Source organism: Hyaena hyaena, unplaced genomic scaffold (assembly GCF_003009895.1).
Source record: "Hyaena hyaena isolate Hyena2069 unplaced genomic scaffold, ASM300989v1 scaffold_1399, whole genome shotgun sequence".
Lineage (NCBI taxonomy): Eukaryota > Metazoa > Chordata > Mammalia > Carnivora > Hyaenidae > Hyaena > Hyaena hyaena.
In genome coordinates, this window is record NW_024082033.1 from 251,654 (window position 1) to 274,227 (window position 22,574).

The 22,574-nt window shown below is 35.6% G+C and overlaps 1 non-coding gene and 1 pseudogene across 1 annotated transcript; one reads left to right on the top strand and one right to left on the bottom strand.

Moving 5' to 3' along the window:
* Positions 1-324: 324 nt before the first annotated feature.
* LOC120225431 overlaps positions 325-22,574 on the bottom strand; it is a 28,711-nt pseudogene continuing 6,461 nt past the window's right edge.
* LOC120225432 lies at positions 17,093-17,195 on the top strand. Its single transcript, XR_005526806.1, has one exon. It is a non-coding gene; the product is annotated as a U6 spliceosomal RNA (small nuclear RNA).

A 22,574-nucleotide genomic window follows, 5' to 3' on the forward strand; every position in this document is an offset into this window, starting at 1 on the left:
TTAAAAAATTTAACAATTATCTTGGTTCTCTTGAGCTTGTCTTTCATTCAGTCATTTTAAGATACATTTTTCTCTAAATGTGAATAAATAGCATTGGAGGTTTTATTGGAATTTTTTGAAGTCAAGATTCTTTGGATGTAATCAATCTGTTCATAATTTGAATATTGTCATTCATCAATATTGAAATTGTCTCTCTTTGGTCAGCTTCTTTTTAAAGTGATATTTGTAATTTCTCCATCAATGTCTCCTAATTGATTTTTTCCAAGGATCTTTGTTACTGTTGATGGAAAATTTATTCTATTGTAGTTTTTAGTTTGTTTTTTATTAGCTCATACACAATTCGTTGTCTTCCAGTTTGCTGAAGCAGTGGGGCAGAAAATATTTGCCACAATAATGTCTGTCAAAGTGACTAGCCATAAAAACCCCAGCACCACATTCATCAGAAGGGCACTCCGGATGAAGGCAACTGATTTTGCCATTCTCATCCACCTTACAGTATTTCAGGACAGCCAGCTTAACCTTCTTTCTCTTATGCTTACTCTTCCTGGGAATGGTGTAAGACTTCTTCCTTTTCTTAGCACCACCACGAAGTCTCAACACAAGGTGGGGGGCTCCATTTGAACGTTGTAGTCAAACAAAGTACGTCCATTTTCCAGTTGCTTGCCAGCAAAACCGGTCTCTGCTGATCAGGAGGAATTCCTTCCTTACCCCGGTTTCGGTCTTTACATTTTTCGATTGTATCTGAGGGCTCAACCTCAAGGGCAACGGTTTTCCCCATAAGGGTTTTCACAAAAATTTCTATCTTGTCACAGGTTCCACCACAGATGGCAGATCACAAAGGGATTCTATGATGTTTCAATCAGTTACTGAAATTTTATAAATTCAATAATTATTCATGTATGCTTATTCTATGTCCACGAAATTATTTTAAAATACGTTTTCATATATTATTTAGGCAGTTACATTTCCTGCAAATGATATTTTCATTGTTTTCTTGCCAATACTCATGATCCTAATTTCCCATTTCTTGTCTTAGGGAATTAGTTGACTTCCGTATAATGTGAAATGATTGGGGTATCGCGGTTTTTCTTTCCGCTAAGCTGAATGGAAATGTTTCTAAAGTTCGTTTACTGGGGATGACCTTAGCTCTACATTTTTAAAGATCCCCTTTACTTCTAAACTAAAGAAGTTCCTTTCTATTCTTAGTTTTAAAAGATGTATTTATCTAAAAATCCTTTATACACTTAAACATTTGTTATTTTTTCTTGATTTTTCCTTTATATGTTTTATACTTATTCAGTTAATGAGGTAGAGGTTATTAATAAATGTTCTCATAATTATCTATCCTTACCTTCTTAGGAAAAACACTGCTGAATTTTATATCGGTGGATTCCTAGAAAGCTAATAAATACCACACCTTTCCTTCATCTCAACAATTGGAAAAAATAATTGTGGTTGATTGATTAAGAAGGCAAATCAAATGAGAGAAAATTATTACTTATATTATGAAAAGATTGTGATAAGATACCGTGGCTTATTTTCTTAGCCGTGTGGGCTTGTTAATTCTCCTAGACAAAATTAGACAGACTTGCCTTGGGGTCATATACACTGCTGGAAAATTCCAAGTCTTTCCATATATAACAGAATCTTATAATATTATAATATTAAGGAGCTGGTTTTGGATCTAGGATTTGTTTTATCTAGCAGGTTTTATTATATGCTAAAAAATTCATTGAATTTTAGTTCTGTTTCAAAACTATTTTAGACTATATATTTTTCTATTCAAAAAAGACTATTTCTTATTTGAGCCTATTTGTGTATAGATCAGATTAGTATGTCCTGGTAGTTAATTTTAATTTTTTTATTTATTGTTATATCTATTGTTACAGAGTTTATTCAGTCATCCAATAAATATTTATACATCATCCACTATGTGCCAAGTACTCTTCTAAGAACTAAGACTACATCAGTGAATACGATACAAACCCCTAATTTAATGGACTGTATGTTATAGGAAGAAATTTGGGAGGGGAAAGCCAGGTAAAGAAGCAAAATAAACTGTATGATAAAATAAAAGAAAAAAAAAATGGAGGACTGGGATAAGGAATAGGAATATCAAGAACGGTAATGGGTCCAAATGTTTACCCTGAATGCAAACCAATGCATTAGTTTGCCACAATGTTATGGAGGTTGATTAAAGAGATGAGATCCCTGGGTCAGAGGTAAATGACATTACTACTGATGGCACAGCAAAAATCATGAACATTACCATATTTGCCTCAGTTCTGCTTGAACCTGAGTCCCACAGGGACAATGCTGATCAGCCAAGATAGATGCCTGTACCCACAATTTGTTACATTAGAGAGGAGGACCCCAGAGCAGAAAGAACCTGAATCTTTTATAATGGAGAGTAAGAAAACCTGTCATTTATTCTGAAGAAGACACTATATTTTCCAAGATTGATCATCATAGCAAAATGTTAGAAAAGATGGTCCTTCCCCCACCAAAAAAAATTCAAGTGTGTGTCTCTGTTCACAAGACATGTAGACATGTAAGAGATTCAAATGTCTCCCCATAATTATTCACCTATTGGTTTTACAACATCTTGGCCTCAGTTGAATTTTCTCATGTGTAAACTGCTATTGGCCAATCTGAATAATGTGATCAGCAGTGGCTGAGATCAAATCTGTTCTATTTGTCTCACAGGGAACTTTAACTTCTCAGAGAAAAGTTCACCAAGGAACCGCATTTCGGTTCATTTCAGTGAAATCACCCTAGTCACCTGAGGGCCATATGATATACTCGTATAGTTTCTTTAAATAGTTACAAGTCTTCGGGGGCCTTAGTGGCTCAGTTGGTAAAGCATCCAATTTCAGTTCAGGTCATGATCTAGCAGTTCATGAGTTCAAACTCCACACTGGTCTCTGTGCTGACAGCTCAGAGCCTGGAGCCTGCTTCAGATTCTGTCTCCCACTCAGACCTTCCCCATTCATGCTCTGTCTCTCTCCCTGTCTCAAAAATAAATAAACATTAAAAAATTAAGTATTTGTAAGTCTTTTATGACCACTCCTAAGGGGTATGTCACTGTGGTAATAAGATGAAAATAAATTTCTAGGGCTGATTCCAGATAAGAAGTACAGTTCCAGAGGTCCATAGAAACTGTTGGTTACAACTGTTGGAGCCTTGAAAGCTCTATTTGCATCTGTTAAGAAGCACAAGGCAACAGATCCTCCAACATAATCTGGCAGATGACTCAAAGGCCCTGGGGTTTCCAGTTAATTGAATAATTGAGTCTAGGTCTTGCTCTTGGAGGGATTGCCTGCTGGTAGTTATTTTAACTTGCCCAACTCACCCAAACCAAAAGCTAAATGGCATTCTTTAGCCCATGAAAAGACTGAGAAACAGCCAAGAGGAAGAGAGTGAGAAAAACATCCTGAGGTGTTGACAGGTATTTTGTGGGGGAGGTGCAGGATCCAGGGCCATCCTTTTCATTTCTGAGAGACTGCTTCAAAAATTAAGGAAAATAATGATCAGATTGTGACAGGGTTTTTTGACTGTCAGAAGAATCAAGCATTATAAGTATGCTCACGCAATCCCAAGGAACTTTATTTGGTATACAGGCCTCTGAATTTTTTTCAGGGATTATCATGTACCTTTGCAAAACACTGAACCCCCAGAATCTTCATTTAGGTAGCAAGCCCCTAAGGTTATGGCATGTTTATCTCCTACCCTCTATCTCAAGGGTTAGAAAACTTTTTCTGTAAAGGACAATATAATAAATATTTTTAAATCTGTAGTAGATATGATGTCTGCCATATCTATTCTATTGCTATAGTATAAGAGTAACTATAGAAAATATGTAAACAAATGATCATAGCTCTGTTCCAATAAAGTTTTATTTATAAAAGATTGAGTTTGTCAATCTCTCTTCTAGTTGGCATATATAATACTAAGATGTTCAAGTACTTTCTACTTCCTACTGATTAGATCCAATCAGAATGATACAATCAGTAATAAGAAGTGGAATATGAAAAAAGTCAAAATATTTACAGACAGTACTGTAGCAGAGAACAGAATTAATATCCCCCTCAGAAAACTGTGAAGGTGCACTGTTGGCTCAACCAAGTAAGGGCAAATTTCTTCTAATAATATTTTCATATTGATATAGAGAAGCCAGTATTAGCCAAACCAATAGCTGCATATGAAGTGTAAGGAATTGTGATGATTTGCCCAATAAAGATCAGGGGCTCCTGAGTGTCTCAGTCAGTTGAGCTTCAGACTCTTGAATTCAGCTCAGGTCATGATCTCAGGGTCATGGGATGGAACCCCAAGTCAGGCTCTGTGCTGAGTGTGGAGACTGCTTAAGATCTCGCTCCCCACCGTTCTCCCTCATCCCCTACTTGTGCTCGCTCTCTTTGTCTCTCTCTCTCTTAAAAAAAGATACTACATCAAAATAACAGCTGCAACTTGAGTTAAAACCAGACTAACTTTTAGATAATTCAGTTATTATTCAAGCACCTTCTGACTTCTGTGTAAACAAGTGACATACATTGAATTTAGTAAGTATTACCACTAATGATTTTTAAAGTGCATTTATCATGACATTAACACCTGCAGTTTCACCAAGGACATGCCAATGTTTCTGTTTAATGATCTTGGTAGAGAAGAGACGTTAGTAGGAGTCTCACAGTAGTAGAAGATGGCTGTGATGGACTTGAGGAGAATGGATATGCCCTTGCAAGGCGTCTGTTCCCCCCAAAATGTATTACAAGTTTTAATGTACAGAAAGGTAAGTTACTGAAAACAAACAAGAGGGCATGCCACTCCCACTAGCAAGGAAGCCTGTGTAACTCAGGATCCAAAATCCTCAGTTTCATCTGAGTTCAAAGTTTCCATTCCAAGTTTCAAGTTCCTTTTTTTCTCCTAATCTACACCCTAGTTCTCACGTGAGAAAGTTGATGAGGCTGTGAATCTAGTTGATGTTGTATTTCTGTTTAACACAATTAAATTTTGTGTTTCTTTTTGCAATATTGGTTCTGAGATACAAGGAATAACTGAGTATTTTATGGCTGTCATGGAAGCTCTTTAATTTTCAGCCTCAATTTAAGGGGAGAGCTAAATACTTGAGCTGGTTATTTTCTTTCTATAAGCAGTGCAGAGCATACAGAAAAATGCATGTATCACTACAGGCAGGCAGTGGTCCATAGTTACTTCCATAACAGTCAAGTGGAACAGCCTCTTGGGCTCTCAAGGTTCTTGTTTCAGTTAGAATTTTATCACAATCAACTACATGTGATAACTTGATAAGTTAGAAGCCACTGCATGCTATAGATTACTAGCTTCCCAGGCGCTCAGCATTACACTGAAGCCCAGTCCAATCCCATCCTAGAGAGGGTGTCTGCCAAAATCACTCCCAATGTCAACTCTTATATCAATCAGATTCATTTAGGAGTTGGAAAAAAGCTCTTATTTTAAGAAAGGGATTTTTAATAGAAAGAGTTTTTAACAGATAAAGGTGGTTAACTACTTAAAGAAATAAAGAAAGACTCTTGATCTAAAATTAGTGAATGCAAACCCAAAGCTATTATCTGTAGACTAAGGTTGAGTGATCAAAAAGAAAGACACCTTTCTAAAGACAGATTTAAATCTCTTTGAAGATGGTCTGACAAACTCAGAAGCCAACAACCCTACTGGGGCCAAAGCAAGTTTTTGTGAGTGCAAGCTGGACCGATGCTGTTGGAGTCACCCACAGTTGTCACAAGATGTGGGTAAGACACACCAGGTCTACAGATGTGGTCACTAGGTCGGGCGAATTGATGGAGGGTTCTGCCACAGCTGCTGTGGAAGTGGTATTTGCTAGCAAAACAGGTAATATAGGTAATAAAACAGGTAACATAATCTTCGATGGTCTGTAGAAGCAGTTGTTAGATTGGTAAGCAGTTGTCTCAATGGTGGTGGAAACTTGCTCATAGAAATGGCCCACTCTCTGGAAGAATGTGGCAGAGATGGTCTTTACATTGGGTCCTAGGGGTAGGTGGCCCAAGAGCTTGACTGAAAACTGCCATTAAGGATCTTTGTGTTGGGAGAGTCTGTGCCATCCACTAATATTGTTGGGGAAATATAACTGGAAACTGAATCGCCTGCCACCTGAGAAAACCTCTCTACAAATAGAAGATAAATAAAACAAGTTTTGCTATTGAAAGAGTATTAAACCATAACATGATGTGCATCACAGGTATTTTCTAAAGAGATCACAAAAACTCTAAGAAATCATATCCTTTTATGTAGCCAAGCGATACACTATACACATTTTTCTCAGGCAAACAATAACTAATCCTTGATTAAGAGGACTCTAGAGCACCATTTGTTACATATGGGTTTATCCTGAATCACTTAGTAATTGAAGTAGCCATTGTTTTGCTAAATACTTTTAAAAGAAAAAAATAATTTCTTATATCCTTATGACAGGAGAAAGATTAGGTTGCAACCGGAACCAGGAAACTGGGAGACAGGGTCTACATCTTGCATTTCAAGAGATGGCCCTCAGGCTTTGATGGGTTCCCAGGTTCCTGGGTTACTCATTTACCCTTTTAATAGATTTACACACATATCAAAAAGGCAAAGAAAGAATGTATAAGTTCTCCAAGGTAAATGCGCTAAAAAAAGGTGGAGTCTCTTCCCTTAATTTCAACAGGACAATTAAAGTCTTCTATTTTAAATTTGTATTTGTTCTTATAATATGAGCATCAATGGACCTCAGGAACCATGCTTGATAAAAGGAAAAGTGGGAACAGGACCAGAATTGGGAAAGGAAGTGACATCCTATCTCTGTCTCTTTAAAATGCCACTCTAATGCTTTCTTCGAACAAAGTTGAATATTTTTGCTACCTGTGAAGAAGGGATTTTTAGGAAGAGGATATTGCTCTGGTATCACAAAACAAGACAAAGAAGGGTTGATTAGGAGCTGAAAGAAATAAACTGATACCTTGTCCACATCTTATACACACTAAACTCCACTTTTTATTTATAAAATAATTAATCCCAGATATTACATCAGAAAAGCATATGGACATATAAGTTATTACTCATTACAGCAGCAAATTTCCCATTGTGAGACCCCACTGTGGGGTGGTATCATCATTTGCTCAATCTACTGGTGGACAATAAGTTGCAGTCACAAAACACTGTTAAAAACTGCAAACACTACTGCAACAAGATGTGTGTATGTGTATTTTTGGATTTTTGCCAGTGTATTTTAGAATATTTTTCTTGAAATGAGATCTCAGTGTAAAAGGGGAAACGCATATGTAATTTGCCAAATTCCCTTTCATAAGGTTGAACCATTTTGCTTTCCCAACAAAAATGTATGAGTTCTTGCTTTCATGTAGCCTTGGCAACAAAGTATTTTTGCAAACTTTTGAATGTTTGCCAATCTTATAGATAAGATATGGTGTGTGAGCAAAGCTCTAATTTGCATTTATATTTAGTTATATCATTTAATTCTCTCTTTATAAGAGAGAATAAGTAAAAGAAATGAACTTAGAATTTGAATTTGGAATGTCCTAGACATATGTATCTTAATTTTAATATTGATTTAAGTACAAGGTATTTATTAATGAATAAGATATATTTCAGAAACACGCATTGTTCCTGGAAACATGGTTATTCGATAAAGAATGAATATAGAAACAAAATGTATTAATAGATTTAAGGGGGTTGGCAAAGTAAGCTGATAACTCTTTTTAAAAATAGAATGATAAGTACTAGAAAAGCTATGTAAAACATGCAGAAAAACAAAAAAAAATATATCATCTGTGAATCTTGGGGACAAAAGATTTTAAGCTGAAATGAGAAGTCATAGAAGGCACTGTAACATTGTTGATTAGATCTGTCTTACAGTAAGATGCATTACTGGTCTTGGAAAAAGTGGGAGAGGACAAGATAAAAACCTTTCTTCAAAAAGCACCCTTTTACAATAAGTGTCAACGGTTATATTTATATTTAGAACTACAAGTTAAGAACAGGTTTGTAAGGAAAAAAATGAAAAACAACACAGCAAAACTATTTTAAGTGTTTCGAGCTTAATGCCACCCAATTACAACCAAATTCAGGACAAGATCTTTTTTTTTTTTTTTTTTTTTTTTGTGCATGATTCATTTAAGTCTGTTTCTTCTTCTCCATTTCCCCACAAAAGATTACTGTTTTTAAAACTTACTTTTACTAAGGTATGTATACTTCATGAATTTTTAGAAGTAACTGGCTTTGATTGCAAATATCTACTCTATCATTATCATCACAAACTCACTGAAATCAAATCTAATTCATGTGAGCTTCTATTTGTTCACTTAACTACCAAAGTGACAAGGGCAATATCTACTCCCACTTTTATTTAGAGAAGCGCTTAGTATATATGTGTATATATGAGTGAAGTAGTGTGCATTAGGACAGGTGATGGGTAAGAAAAGCATTTATTAATTCAATAATAAAATACAAAGAAAAGAAAATTTAGTAAGAATTAATAGAAGCTGACAAACTTTAGGTGTTTTTTCCCTCATCATTTTTTATGTGGGTATGACTACCAGACAATAACTCTGAAAGTATTATCTCCTTCCCAAATTCGTTTATCTCAGGCCCGGTAGAATAATTTACTTAATATATAAACCGTGAAAATAGTGTCCCTATTGTTTATAAGTAAATGAATTTTAAATATACTTATGTGCCTTGGGTCATCACCTTTTCAGCCAAACTTTTAATTTTCATTTGACTTATATAAATTTTTTTACAATGAGTTTCAGAAACATCAACTTCATACATACAGAAAAGAAAATGTAACTTGATTTCTTCATGTGAAGAGGTTGGGGTTTTTATTTAAAACAAACAATATGAATTGTCATTATAATTTGGTGGCTTTTAGAAAAGTAGATGTAATCTCTTGCTTACATTATATAAAAATAGAATATAGATCTAGGGAGAGGATAGCCTCATTATATACTTTGATGGTTAGAATTTATGTAGAGATGATATAGAGAAGCCCACATGCATCTCATTATAAGTCTGAATACAAAGAGTTCACTAACAATGTTAATTTGAGATGGTAATGTGATGAATATACTTTTGTTTGTGACATTCACGTACTCACTCTCAATCAGATATCAGTAAATATCGACAGGTCTCAAACTCACAAATTCTGAAATCATGACCCGAGATGAAGTTAAACAGTTAATCAACTGAGCCCCCTACGCGCCCACAATTCTTATTGTTAGCCAGTGGGTCGATGATCAATTGCTTGAGGTAGAGGATATAGGAATCTACAAGGCACAGTACCTGCTCCCAAGTTTTTATCAATCTATTTTTGTTGAAATAATTTTAGCATCTTTTTCAGTAAGTTAACCAGATAACTCTACTGTTTCTTTTTAAGAGTATTCCTTTCCCAACACATATACACACTCAGGTGCACACACACATGCACAGAGCAATAAATTTGTAATTATTAACTGTTTTGACACCTAGGATACATATATTTCACCTGGATATCATACATTTAGATTAAATTTCAGGTGTAGAGTTTGTTTGATTTGTAGCATTTTTATTTTCCTTGTTTTAGCTTGTTCCTTTTAAGAGTGTGCCAAATTTCATATATACACATTTTGTCCATGTTCAAACTCTACTGGCATGGCTTAGGCATACTAAATTCCTTTATCACTTTACAAATTCTGGTGTGTGTTTGTTTTTCTATTTGTAGTTTATCTGGGGAGATACAGATAACATTTATGATCTTTACTTGCTCATATGAGAATTGCTGCTGTTAAAATACCCTGAAAACAGCATTTCAAATTAAGCCAAAAATGATTTGCCCCATGCTGTTGTCATCTTGTGTGAGACTTAAACAAGAAACAACTGTGAAATAAAAGCTACTAGTAATGCCCAGAAAACTGAAGTGAAACATAAAGAAACTCAACCATGACTGGATAGTACATTTTCTTTCCCCATGCTTCTACTAAATGAAAAGAAGATGATAATGTGTGACATAAAGTTGCAAGAGATCACAAAACAACAGATTTTAAATCTAAATATAGTAAGAATTTATAAAATGGATCATTTCTCTAGTAGTTTGGTCTTCATATAATTGAACAATGATGCACTAATGGTGTATTAACTGGTGATCCATTGAACGTGATAGGCTTTAAAATTAAAAGACACACCTGAAAAATTGAATTTTTTACAACATGAGTGTCGACATTAGAAAAAATGGTTTCATACTTTGCTTTTATAAATTAAAATTACAATATATTTATTGCTAGGCCAAGAACACTAGTTTTTAGAGGAACATTTTTCCAAGTCTTTGACTGCTATAAGGATCATTTTCTTGGCAAGTTTTGCTCTAATTCCCAGATTTTAAAACTGCAGACCCTGGGGTCATGCTAATGCAGTACCTGATGGAGTAGAAAGGAACTGAACATACTTCAAATCAACTACACTGCATTCAGTGTCCTCTTAAGTTCCATGAAGCACGATGAAAATCATTAATGTATGTAAAAACATCACTTCCATTTCCAACATTATCCTATTCAAAATAATCAAGCACAGGGGCACCTGGCTGCCTCAGTCAGTTAAGCATCCAACTTCAGCCTAGGTCAGGATCTCCCCATTCCTGAGTTTGGACCCCGCATCGGGCCCTGTGCTGACAGCTCAGAGCCTGGAGCCTGCTTCAGATTCTGTGTCTCCCTCTCTCTCTCTGTCCCTTCTCCACGCACACTCTGTCTGTATCTCTCAAAAATAAACATTAAAAATTTTTTTTAAGGAATCATACACAATTTGTATATAAAGTGGTACTATCAATGAAGGTATCATTTGGAAGGGTAATTATTAACCATTAAAAAGTGGAAAGACCTATTTACTCTCACATCTGATCTCCTATGTGGGTACTTTGGAAAGTGCAATGGTATTTGAAGCCATGTCTCAATTCAGAATTCATGTATTAATAACCATGTGCTATAAAAGCAATTCAGAATAGTTCTATACAAATCAATTTATAGTTAAATTTATATTTAATATTACTCTGTGATTTTCTCTCATGGAGTTCTTAGGAAATCATACTCAAGTTGCACTTTGTGTAATGCAGAGTGAAGCTCACATGTATCTCTGTATTATTAGTTTATTGTTATGTGAACCATGAGTTTTTAAATTAGTGACTCTAAAATCTAACATTTTAGTATGTAATGGACTAAAAATAAATGAGTATTTTAGGGATTTTTTTATTTTAAACATGTCTTAGCATGTGATCAATTTCAAAATTACTTTAGGTTTTTTTAAAACAGCTAATATAACGTGACATAGGAACTATATTTTCAAAGCTCATAAGGTGTTATTAAACTATTCTATAAGTTGTGTTTTGTATGCATACTTATTAATGAATTTGAACCTCGTAAAAACTGTATTAAGTTAGTACTACATGTTTAGAGAGGAGACATGCCAAGTGAAACATGCCTGAGATCCAAATGTTGGTAAGTAACAAAGTCAGGATTCTAAAGTAGGCTGGTCTGGCTCCAAATGCTTTATTCTTTGCACTATGAAGGAGTATTTATTATTTAAAGATGGCTCTGGAATATTTTATAACATTTAGTCAATTAAATCTAAATCAGTAGGGTAATATGCAAAACACATAACAAGACAGGTATTTAGTCTATCTGAAGTAGAAAGGGGGAAAGTGTTGGCAAAGTCTATATATTTACAAACACATAATCTCTCATAATCGTTTGTCTTACAACTTTCTTCTTATTTATGTGTTTGGTTTTCTTTCTATTCTGATACTACACATATAGTTTACTGGAGCTTTCTTTCCAAATAGTGTTTACAAATTAGTTGTAATCCTTAAATTAATAATTTTAATATATCTATGGGCTAATGTGTGTACTAGCACATATACTTTTTCCCAAGACAAGTAAAAATGATATTGCATTTCCAAGGTTAGAAACATTCAGAGAAAGAAAGTTTTTCATCTGTACTTTTGATGATATTAGTTGATCTACATCTGATATCTATAACAGATATGCCCTTTCGGGGACAGATTCAATAAAGAAAGGGTTAGGACATGAGAAATAAATGAAAGACACTGATACTCAGTCATGGAGTTCTTTCCAATTTAGCCAGGACAACACCTCCAAATCTTCCTCAACACGAACTCCAGGCAGCCACTACCAATTGATCAGAGTTGGCACATGAGTTGAAAACCTATTTATCATCTTTTCCCCCAATTCCATTCTTAACATAGTTGCCAAACTTGTCTTCTGAATTTTCAATTCCCCTACTAAAATCTATCCTTGACTTGACATTGTCTTTAAGATCAAATACAAACTCTTGAGTATATCATAGAATGCTAACACAGTTTCTGCCTATCTTTTCAGCCCCCATGCCAATCCTATTCCCCTAAATACACCTCAAACAGACTCACGTGTATACCTGCTCTCTGTCTCTCTCACTCTCTCTCCCACACACAATACACTCCCAACTACACACACACACATACACATATACCACCACATACTTTTATGTACACTTACAGGCAAATGCACATCAAAAGACATACATTTACACTCAACTCAAATAATAATAATTTGTAAGGCTCTTCCAAATCTTTCAAACCTTGCGTATATTGTTGTATCTATTTCACTCCCCATCATCCTCTACACTTTTTGAATTGTGTAATCCCTACTTAGGCTTTTTGACAAATACCTTCTTTGATTACTTGAACTGAGTTCTGTTTCCAAGATGACTTTTTTATATTACTATTTAGAAAACCATTAGCCCTCAATATGTATTGCTATCATAATATTGACTAGATTGCACTTATTCATATTAGCTTGTCTCTCTATATAGATTGAATATACTTGAGAGTAAATATGTTTTTTGATGCATAGGATGTGTATACTATGTAGTAAGCATTAGACAAGATTTTTGTTGTTTTAATTGAACACATATTGTTTCACTATTTTATAATTAACATACTAAGACATATTTATCACATTAAATGTGTTAGTTATTGTCATAAGTGTTTTGTATGTACTAATTCACTTTACCCTCACAACAACCTTTGATTTAAAGATTGCATTCCAACTGTAGAGATGGGAAACTTGATGTCTTTATTCAATTTTCCCCAAAGGAGATTGGGAAGAGAATTATTAAGCAAATGATTTATCTAGAAAGTGCTCCCAGGAGAAACCAGAAGGAATAGAGGAAGCAGGTTGGGAAGATGAAGAAACCAAGTAAGGTGTAATTTCTAGCTAAGCATGGCCTTATCCCAGAGGGAAGTTCTAGAATATAAATTAGGCGTTCTCTATTATCCTGAAGACAAATGAGCTGAATTTTCACCCTACTACACCAGTTAGTCCTTGGCTAACAAGACCCCAGGCAATTATAAGCTTCTAGGCACGTCCTATCTGTCTGCCTACAGTTAAAACAGCTCTAATTGCAATGAGAATCCTCCAAATAAAGTCCCTACTGTAGCAGTTTGAAGCAAGTGACACATAGGTGAAGCAAGCTGGAATGAACAAATCAGTTAAAGGGATCTAGATCCAAGCAGGTCTGGGTGGGTTCCTACAGGTTTCATTACAGGGAGGTTAAAGAACTTGCCCAAGCACTCCCAGTTAGACAGTAGAGCTGGAATTGAAACACTGGGCTTCCTAGTCTCAATTCTGTGTTCTCAACTACTGTAGGATGCTATTATTTCTCCTTTATATTAATTTAGAAATTTAATCTTTCACCCTGGTTTTACCCAATTGCCTAAACTATCAGCTAAAATATGCTATACTCTAAAGTCTGACCAAATTTTTCTTTGAGGTTTATCTTTTCCAAGAAGGTATATTGTGTATTTTGGTAAGAGTAGGGGCTTTGGGATCAGATAGCTATGGGTTATAATCCTTGATCTACTCTGTATTTCAGGGTTCTCCAGAGAAACAGAATCAACAGCATGTGTGTATCTACAGGGATTTATTTTAAGGAACTGACTCATATGGTTACAAAGACGACAAGTTCCAAAATATGCAGACTGGAAATCCAGGGAGGAGTTGATGTTGTGGTCCTGGTCTGAGTGTCATCTCAAAGTGGAATTCCCACTTGCTCAGAAGAGATAAGTCTTTGTTGTAGTCAGACCTTCAACTGATTGGATGAGGCCCACTCAAATTATCGACAATCTGCTATACAGACAGCCCATGGATTTAAATGTCAATATCACCCCAAATCATCCTCACAGAAACACCCAGATATGTAAATAATATTTCATCAAATATCTGAGCATCATGGCCCAATCATATTGACACATAACATTAACCATCACACACACTTTTGTAACTACCTTCAGGAAAATTCTTAATCTTTCAAACTGAGTTTCCTCTTATTTTTTGTCTTTTTTAATTTATCTTTCACTTGTTATCTTCTTATTGTCATTAGTAGTCACAACATTGTTAGTACAAGCCAAAAATTAAATGATATAGAATGAGATAGGACAAAGCACCTAGCAATGTAGCTTAGAATATATATTCTATAAGTGCGCCTGGGTGGCTCAGTTGGGTAAATGATGGACTTTGGCTCAGGTCATGATCTCACAGTTCATGGGTTCCAACCCCGCATCAGGATCTGTGCTGACAGCTAGCTCTGAGCCTAGAGCCTGTTTCAGATTCTGCGTCTCCCTCTCTCTCTGACCCTCCCCTGTTCATGCTGTCTCTCTCTCTCAGAAATAAATAAAACATTAAAAGAAATTTTTAAAAAATAATATATATTCCATAAATGGGAGTATTCATAGAAACCAGGTCTAATTACTCCATTTTTCTCCCTCAAAGTGTGTGTCTGAAGATTCAAACTTGAAAAGCTACATGTTAATAATTAGCTTGTTTGAATGATTATAAGGGATCAGAGAATACGATTGTTCCTTTTATAGTGCCCATTTCTTTGCCTTTGTGGAAAGAAGAGAAAAAATACATAAAGTTAAGAACCTTAAAAATAATGGTATCATGAATAAAAGACTTCAATTTTCAGAAAAATAAGAATGTTCCCTGCTGAAAATGACTCATTTATAATAATCTAAGTTTCAGGAATATATTAACTGTCTCAGAACCCTTAAGAAATGTTTAATGCAATATTGCTTTCCATGTACTAAATGGTTTTTACTTTGTTTTTCGTTTTTGGTAACTAAGTATTAGAAAAGAAATTGCATATCTTATACTATTCAATACCTACTACTTCACACAGATATGTCACACAGACAATACAGAACCGTTTGCTACTAGTATATTGAAAGCAATATTGCATTAAACATTTCTTGTTTTATTTTTATTTATTTTAATTTTTTATTTATTTTTGAAAGAGGAGGGGAGAAACAAAGAGAGGAAGATACAGGATCTGAAGTAGGCTTTGTGCTGACAGCAGACAGTCTGACAGTAAGGCTCGAACTCAAACTGCGAGATCATGACCTGAGCCAAAGTCGGATACTTGATCGACTGAGCCACCCAGGTGTATCCTCATTATGAAGTGAGACTTACATACAATAAACAACAAATGAACACACAACAAAATCAAACCCCTGAAACAGAATTAGAAGGGAGATTCAATAGATAATATTACTGAGTATGAGAGGCTACCCATTAAGGTGACAGGAGCTAAGGATAGACTTCATGTAGAGAAAGTCTAAATTATTACTTGAAGGAATTATTACTTGAAGGAGTTGGGCACCAAAGAACCAGCAGATGAAGTTTTAGACATAAGGGAAATCAAATGCAAAGTACCTGAAATAGGAAAGCATATAGCATGTTGTAGAGCCAGTCAGAACCAATGATGCTAGAACATAGTGAGCTGGGGAGAAAGTGAGGTGACATTAGAGAAGCAAAAGCAAGTCAGACAAAAATTGGCCCTATTGTCCATTTTATTCTAAGTTAATGAGAGTAAAGTGGTCACAGATCAAGAGCTCTAACAAGCATAATGAAAGTTTTGAGAAGGAAGATGGAGCATGAGATTATGCAATTCAGAACACTGAAATGAAATAGGAGTCCATTTGATAAAAAGAAAAAAAAACAGGTGTTTAAGATTTTTGGTAGATGCAAAAATACAGAGGGATGTTGGACATAATGGAATCAGTACCAATGTCTGTTTTAAAATTAAGGGAATTTAAGTCTAGAATCATGGTATCAAATACATACATCACATGATATCATGGCCACACATTTTATCTCTCACTAATATAGGTTGTTGGAGATATAATGTAGTTTTTCCTAGAATGTTGAAACAAACACACATTCCCCTTCTCTGATTCACAGCACAATTCCAAATCTCTCTATAAGTATTAGTGTGACGAAGAAGAGCTCTTTCATAAAAAAGAAGACTTTCCTTATTCTGATAGCTCTTCCAGCGACATAGGTTTCATAGCATATTTGTGCTAAAATTAAGATCTGCATTTGTAATTCTTTGACTTTGTCAATCTCTCTAATCCATTTACTTCACATGGGGGTCATCATTTATGAAGATATCTTGTCTTCACGTTTCTCCATAACCCAAATTTTATAATCCATCATCAATGGTGTTAAATCCTTTGCACTTAACTTATACCCCTAACACACTTAATCACAATTCTTTGTTTAATTATTTAATTTCCTTGACTCTATGCTTCTTGACCTCAAGGACCATTCTTTATTTAGTACTAGGAAGGTACTATTTGTATTATACTTACATCTTTCTGTTAATGTTATAACTAAGTCTGACAATTTATTGATATAACCAACTTGCTCAGTAACAAATATCTAATCAATAAAAAAACAGTGTATGACAACAAGGAACAATGATTTAAGAGCATGTTCTGGGGCAAAGAAAAGAAGATACGTATCTATCTCCTAATTTCCAGGCATACAAAAAATAGGCAAAGTGGGAAGACAAACTATAATCCATTAAGTAGAAAAAAATACATGCATTGCTAATATTCCCATTTAGCATGGTAGCTATAAAAACCTAAGTAGCAAATAATTCAATTTCAAATTAGTGATGGTATATTTTTATAATATTCTTTATCAAATTGCTAGGCAATAAGGATTCTATTGGAACAAAATTTAACATGCTTACTGCAGCAGCACATATACTAAAATTGGAATGATACAGAGAAAATCTGTAAGGCCCCTGCATAAGGATGACACACAAATTCATTGTTCCATATTTTTAAAAAATAACTTATGAAATGTCAATTTAACTTTTATGTTAATTTAATCAGATTTGGAGTAACATATTTTATTTTGTTTTTCATTTCATAGCAAAGGCTACAATGATTTTGAAATATCATTGGTATAACTGATCCATTTTTTATATGTAACTTCAATGAAATATATAGTATTCAAAATTACAAGACAGAACAATGAAATCCAGTCTCTCAGATGACCAATGAATTCAGGCTGAGAGTTTGATTATCTTATTATTTTGGTCTCATAAAGTATATATATTGATATATTGTATATATATTATATATATGACTAAATAATATATATTATTACTAAGCAATTTATTTGTGCTTGAATCTTATCCTTTTCTAAACTCCCCTCTGGCACAACTGAAGAACAGCTTTATCAACACTGAACAGATTTTTAGATGACATGCTTGAAATTTGTTGTAGTATTTACAAATAAAAATATCGCTTTGGTATGTGTGTCATGGGTAATGAATATGCCCACATTCTATGTTTTAGCAAAAGAAATGCATTACAGTTAAAGAGAACCATAATTTCTGGGAGCTATAACATGCCATTTCTTCTCATCTTTTGTTATTTAAAAGGATTTCCAGAAGCCAGAGCTGAGGTTTAGTAAGATATTTCATAACTTAATGTATTCATTATTCATTGCTGTGTAACAAATTATCCCAAAACTTAGCAGCTGAAAACAAAGACCACCCAGTTTCTGTAGGGCAGGAATTTGAGAACAGTGTAGTTGGACGAATTTAACTAAGGGCGAATTTCACAAAGCTGCAATCAAGATGTTGACTGCAGTCATTTTAGGCTCATGTGGAGGAGGAACTGCTTCTAAGCACACTCAAGAGGCTGTTGGCTTAAGACAACAGGCTCTTATCATGTGGCCAGTTCCACGGAAATATAGACACTGTGACAACCTTGCTTTCTTTAAAGAAAAGTAAGAGATATAGACAACTAAAGTTAGAGTGACAGAGAAACAAGAAAGGATTCTCAAGATGGAAACCTCTTATTAAAACTTAATACCAGAAGTGGCATCCCATTACTTCCGCCATACTTGTTCATTAGAAGCAAGTAGATAAGTACAGCCCACATTCAGTAAAGGGAATTACATCAGAGCATGAACCAGGAAGCAAAGTTCATTGGGGGCATACTAGAGCCTGCCTACCACAGTTTCCCTTAGGAATGAGTCATAGATTTCTACTGCTGTTCTGAATAATAGTAATTCACGATAGCCATGCTTTCAGTTTACATGGAGGAAAACTTTATTAATTATAAGGGAAAGGGAATATAAGGAATGAAACAATTAAAGTAAACAGGAAGAGGGAGAGAAGAATACAGAAGAATGAAGAAAGCTTAATACATCAAATTGAGTACTCACAACATCCAACCTTCTGGCTAAGGAAGCCCCTCAGTGAACAACCAGGTTAAAGTCTCAACTGAGGGTCCTGGGCAGAGAGTCTCCCTTCAGGTGAGACTTCCAGCTATGTTGCAGACGAAATGACACAGAGGACAAGACACACACAAAAGACAGACACAGATACAACTCCGGCGGGAGGAACAATTCTACGCAAGCCCCTCTTGCGGTTTATTTTATACCCGGTAACTGGATACAAACTGAAATCTACAAGATGCATTCCTTAATTCCCAATTAAGGCAAGTAGCCAAACACCTTTCAAGGACGGGGGGAGAAAAGGGAGGAAGCGACCACAACATGTTTACTAAGAGGCCTGCTCACAATTCCAGCCTTCTCCTTACTTCTAAGGAGGGCATGTTCCCTCGTTTGCGAGCGGACCATTAAACTTGGATATTGTGTGCAGGCCTCCTGGCAGAGCATCCTGTTTGCAGGCATGCCTTGCCCAGGCAGGGAGCCCCGTGTGCAGGCACATCCCCACGTCCCTAACCACGCTTTCTTGTGGTCACTGTCGGGCTCCCACACAGCTAGCTATTCCTGCCAGAGAAATATATATACTATCCATCTGTGATTTATGGTTAGTCATTAAATTCACCTAAGTGGAGTCCTGAGTGAGCCTTTTTTTTTTTTTTTTCTGTTTCTTATCGTATTTCACAATCTTAGAAGCCTGGGTGTCTGCATTTTCTCTTTCCTCCCTGATCCATTCCAGGGGGCTAGCCTGTTCTGGCAAGTTAATCCCTCTCGGTGTGGTGTCAGGAACAGAAAGGCCAGTTCTGATCACAAGGCAAGATGCGAATTATAAGCCAACCAAGGCCCTCATAATTATGTATGTGGGGCTCTGGGCAGAAATGCATGGCAAATCACACAAACAACTTGTATACAAAACAACTATGTAAAATGTACTCTATCCCTTCCAGTCTCATCTTTATAGCATCAGTTCAGAGTCCATAATCTCAACATCTAAATCAGGTGCAGGTATAAATAAAGCAACGCCAATGTAGTTGCTTAGGTATAGCATCTCAAGTGTGAATTCTCCAACTCTGTGGGTCTGAGAAAGTAAAGAGGTAGGTAATTGGCCTCCCTTTCCTCAACAGACACCCAACACAGAATATCTGGATAGGCAGAGGATAGCCACTATTAATATTCCAGTTCAAAACAAAAAAAGAAAAATTGTTTGGACAAAGGAAGAAACTAGTTCATAGAAATTGTGACATCCAACCAGTCAAATTTTGGCAGTTCTTTGAGTAGGTTTCAGGCCAGGGAATAATTTCCAATGAATTTTAATTCTGGCCTCAGGGCTCATGGTACTATCCTCTTAGTCATATTTCCTTTTTCTTTTTCTTTTTCTTTTTCTTTTCATGAAACATAACATGCATTCGCAACTGACAGAGTAGGCAGTTAGCTAAATATGAGCAGGGAACAGATGTTTCTGACTATTAGGAAGGGCAGAAACTGAGTTTCAAAGAGCCAGAAGAGACCCCAGGAACACACATGCATTTTCCCCTCTGACCACTAGAGTCATCTATAGCTTTATTATAATACATTTACACTGTGGTTTTGACCCCCATTGTGGGGATGGCTGCCATAACAGTGCCAGAACCCATTGAAGTACAAAGACTCCCCCTCCCAACCAGTAAGAAAAGTTGACAGGAGCTATCAAAACCTATTTAAATATAAAAAAGGAAAGACTACTCTGCCCCTGATGCAGTTGACACCTCTGGGCCTGCTGGTTTCCCACTTCCACAGCGTGTTTTTGCTTTCACAGCTATAAATGCTTGCTTGCTCAAGAGTTTGGCTCTGAGTTCTTTCTTGGCTGAACTCAAGAACTGAGGCCAGGGAATGAGATTTGCTGCTGACATACCTGAATAGATCTCCCAGTTTTCTTCTTGCTAATAGATTTCTGGGGCTCTAATGGTCTCTCATAATTTTGTACACTCTCTGACTCTCAAACCAAGCTGATGATGTTTTTGTCCCTCAAATACGATACCAGTATCTCAGTCTTCTACCTCAACCAACTGGAAAAAGAGAAGCAAACTGAGCCTAAAGATAGGAGAAGGAATGAAATAATAAATAGACTATTCACCTTAAATGTTTGTTGTGTGATATATGAATTATATCTCAGTAGTGTAAAAAATTCAATCAGATATAATTTATGTTTTGAAAAACAAAAGCAACCTCAACATGTTAATTGTCACAGATAGTTTCACTTTAACTCTCTTGTCTTATTAGAAAATAAACACTTGAAACCTTTTTAAAATTCTTAAACAACAGCAAGTAAAAGGTTGTGTCTTAAAGAGAGAGAGGTGACAGTGATAGATCTCCATTTTGAGTAAAATAAAATTGTCTAATACTTATCTCAATAATACAACATGTAGATATTTGGACAATAATGGGCCTACTTCTTTCAGCCCAATATTCTTTTTCTTCCCCCACCTTTGCATTGTTTGGTTGCCTTTGTACAATCTCATATAGGTCCAACACTGAGCTGCTCTCCTTCACTGAAAATACAGTGACTATGCTATGGCTTTATTTGTCCTTTGCACCCCGTAACAGAAGGCAACTCCACTAACAGTATAGATATGGATTCCAAAGTGGAAAGGAATGCTAGAAATAGCTGCTAAAAGACTCCAAGTGGGAAGGAGTTAACAAGTGACATATGAGCCAAGAGCCTGAAACTTTGGAAAGTGAGATGAGAGGGAAAAATGGAAAATGAAGATCTATAATTCTGTCCACTAAAGTGGGTTTCTCTTGTGAATGAATGTGTGTTGGGATTGCAAGGGGGTAGTAGAAATAACATGATAATTACCATGCATGATGATTAATTGTAGGTGTCAAGATGATTGGGTTAAGGGATGCCCAGATAACAGGTAAAACATTACTTCTGGGTGTGTCTGTAAAAGTATTTCTGGGAAGGTTAGCATTTGCATTAGTAGACTGAGTGAAGAAGTTCTGCCTTTGCCAATGTGGGCATCATCCAGTCCATGAAAGACTGGAAAGAACAAAAGGGGAGGAAGGACAAATTCTCTCTTCTTTATCTCTCTTCCTGAGTTGGAATGTTCATCTTCTCCTGCCCTACAGCGACGGTTCTTGGGCCTTCAGGCTCTAGGACTAGGCCCTCCCTTTTCAGGCCTTTGGTCTCAGACTGAGTTTCACCATCTGCTGTCCTGGTTCCTAGCTTTGGACTCCAGATAAATTACACCATCAGCTTTCTTGGTTGTCCAGTTTGCAGCTAGCAGATAGCCTGACCTCTCTGCCTCCATACCATGTGAGCCAATCCCTATATTATAGCTCCCCTCATATATTTGTATATGTCCTTTCGGTTCTGTGTCTCTGGAGAACATGACTAATACACTGTGTAATATCTGAGAATCTATTAACAATGATAATAATTGGAATACTGAAAATTCAATGAAATGAGATAAGAAAAACTGGAATGTTGGTCTAGTTACATAAAGACAACTTAGGTCATAATCACTTCTTTGAAATGGTTATCATTTTTTCCCTAACTATTCTATAATATATTTAGGGCTGTGAAAATCTATCAATATGTATCAGGTTGCAAATTATAATTGAATAAAAAGCATATTTTGTTCATTTTACCAAGTTTGCTGGTCAGTTCGTCACAATTTTCTAGCCACAATTTAAAAACTTAGGGAAAACATTGTTTCAGTCTTATATTTCTTAACAGAGGGCAAAATCTGAGTTGAACTGCATATTTTTCCATTAATATTAGTTCACTTCTCTCTCAATTCACAGTTTTTAATAAAACATTTTGCCTTTTAAAATAGGCTTTGTTTTATTGTATTGTCTTATTTCAGATAAGCTATCATTCAAAGCATACCCTATTAAGCTCAATTCTTTGTAACTTGGGTTGCCTTTCATATGAAAGAGCTCATTCATCCTACAAGAAATGATTTAGTACTTATTGCATGTTAAGCATTATGTTAGATT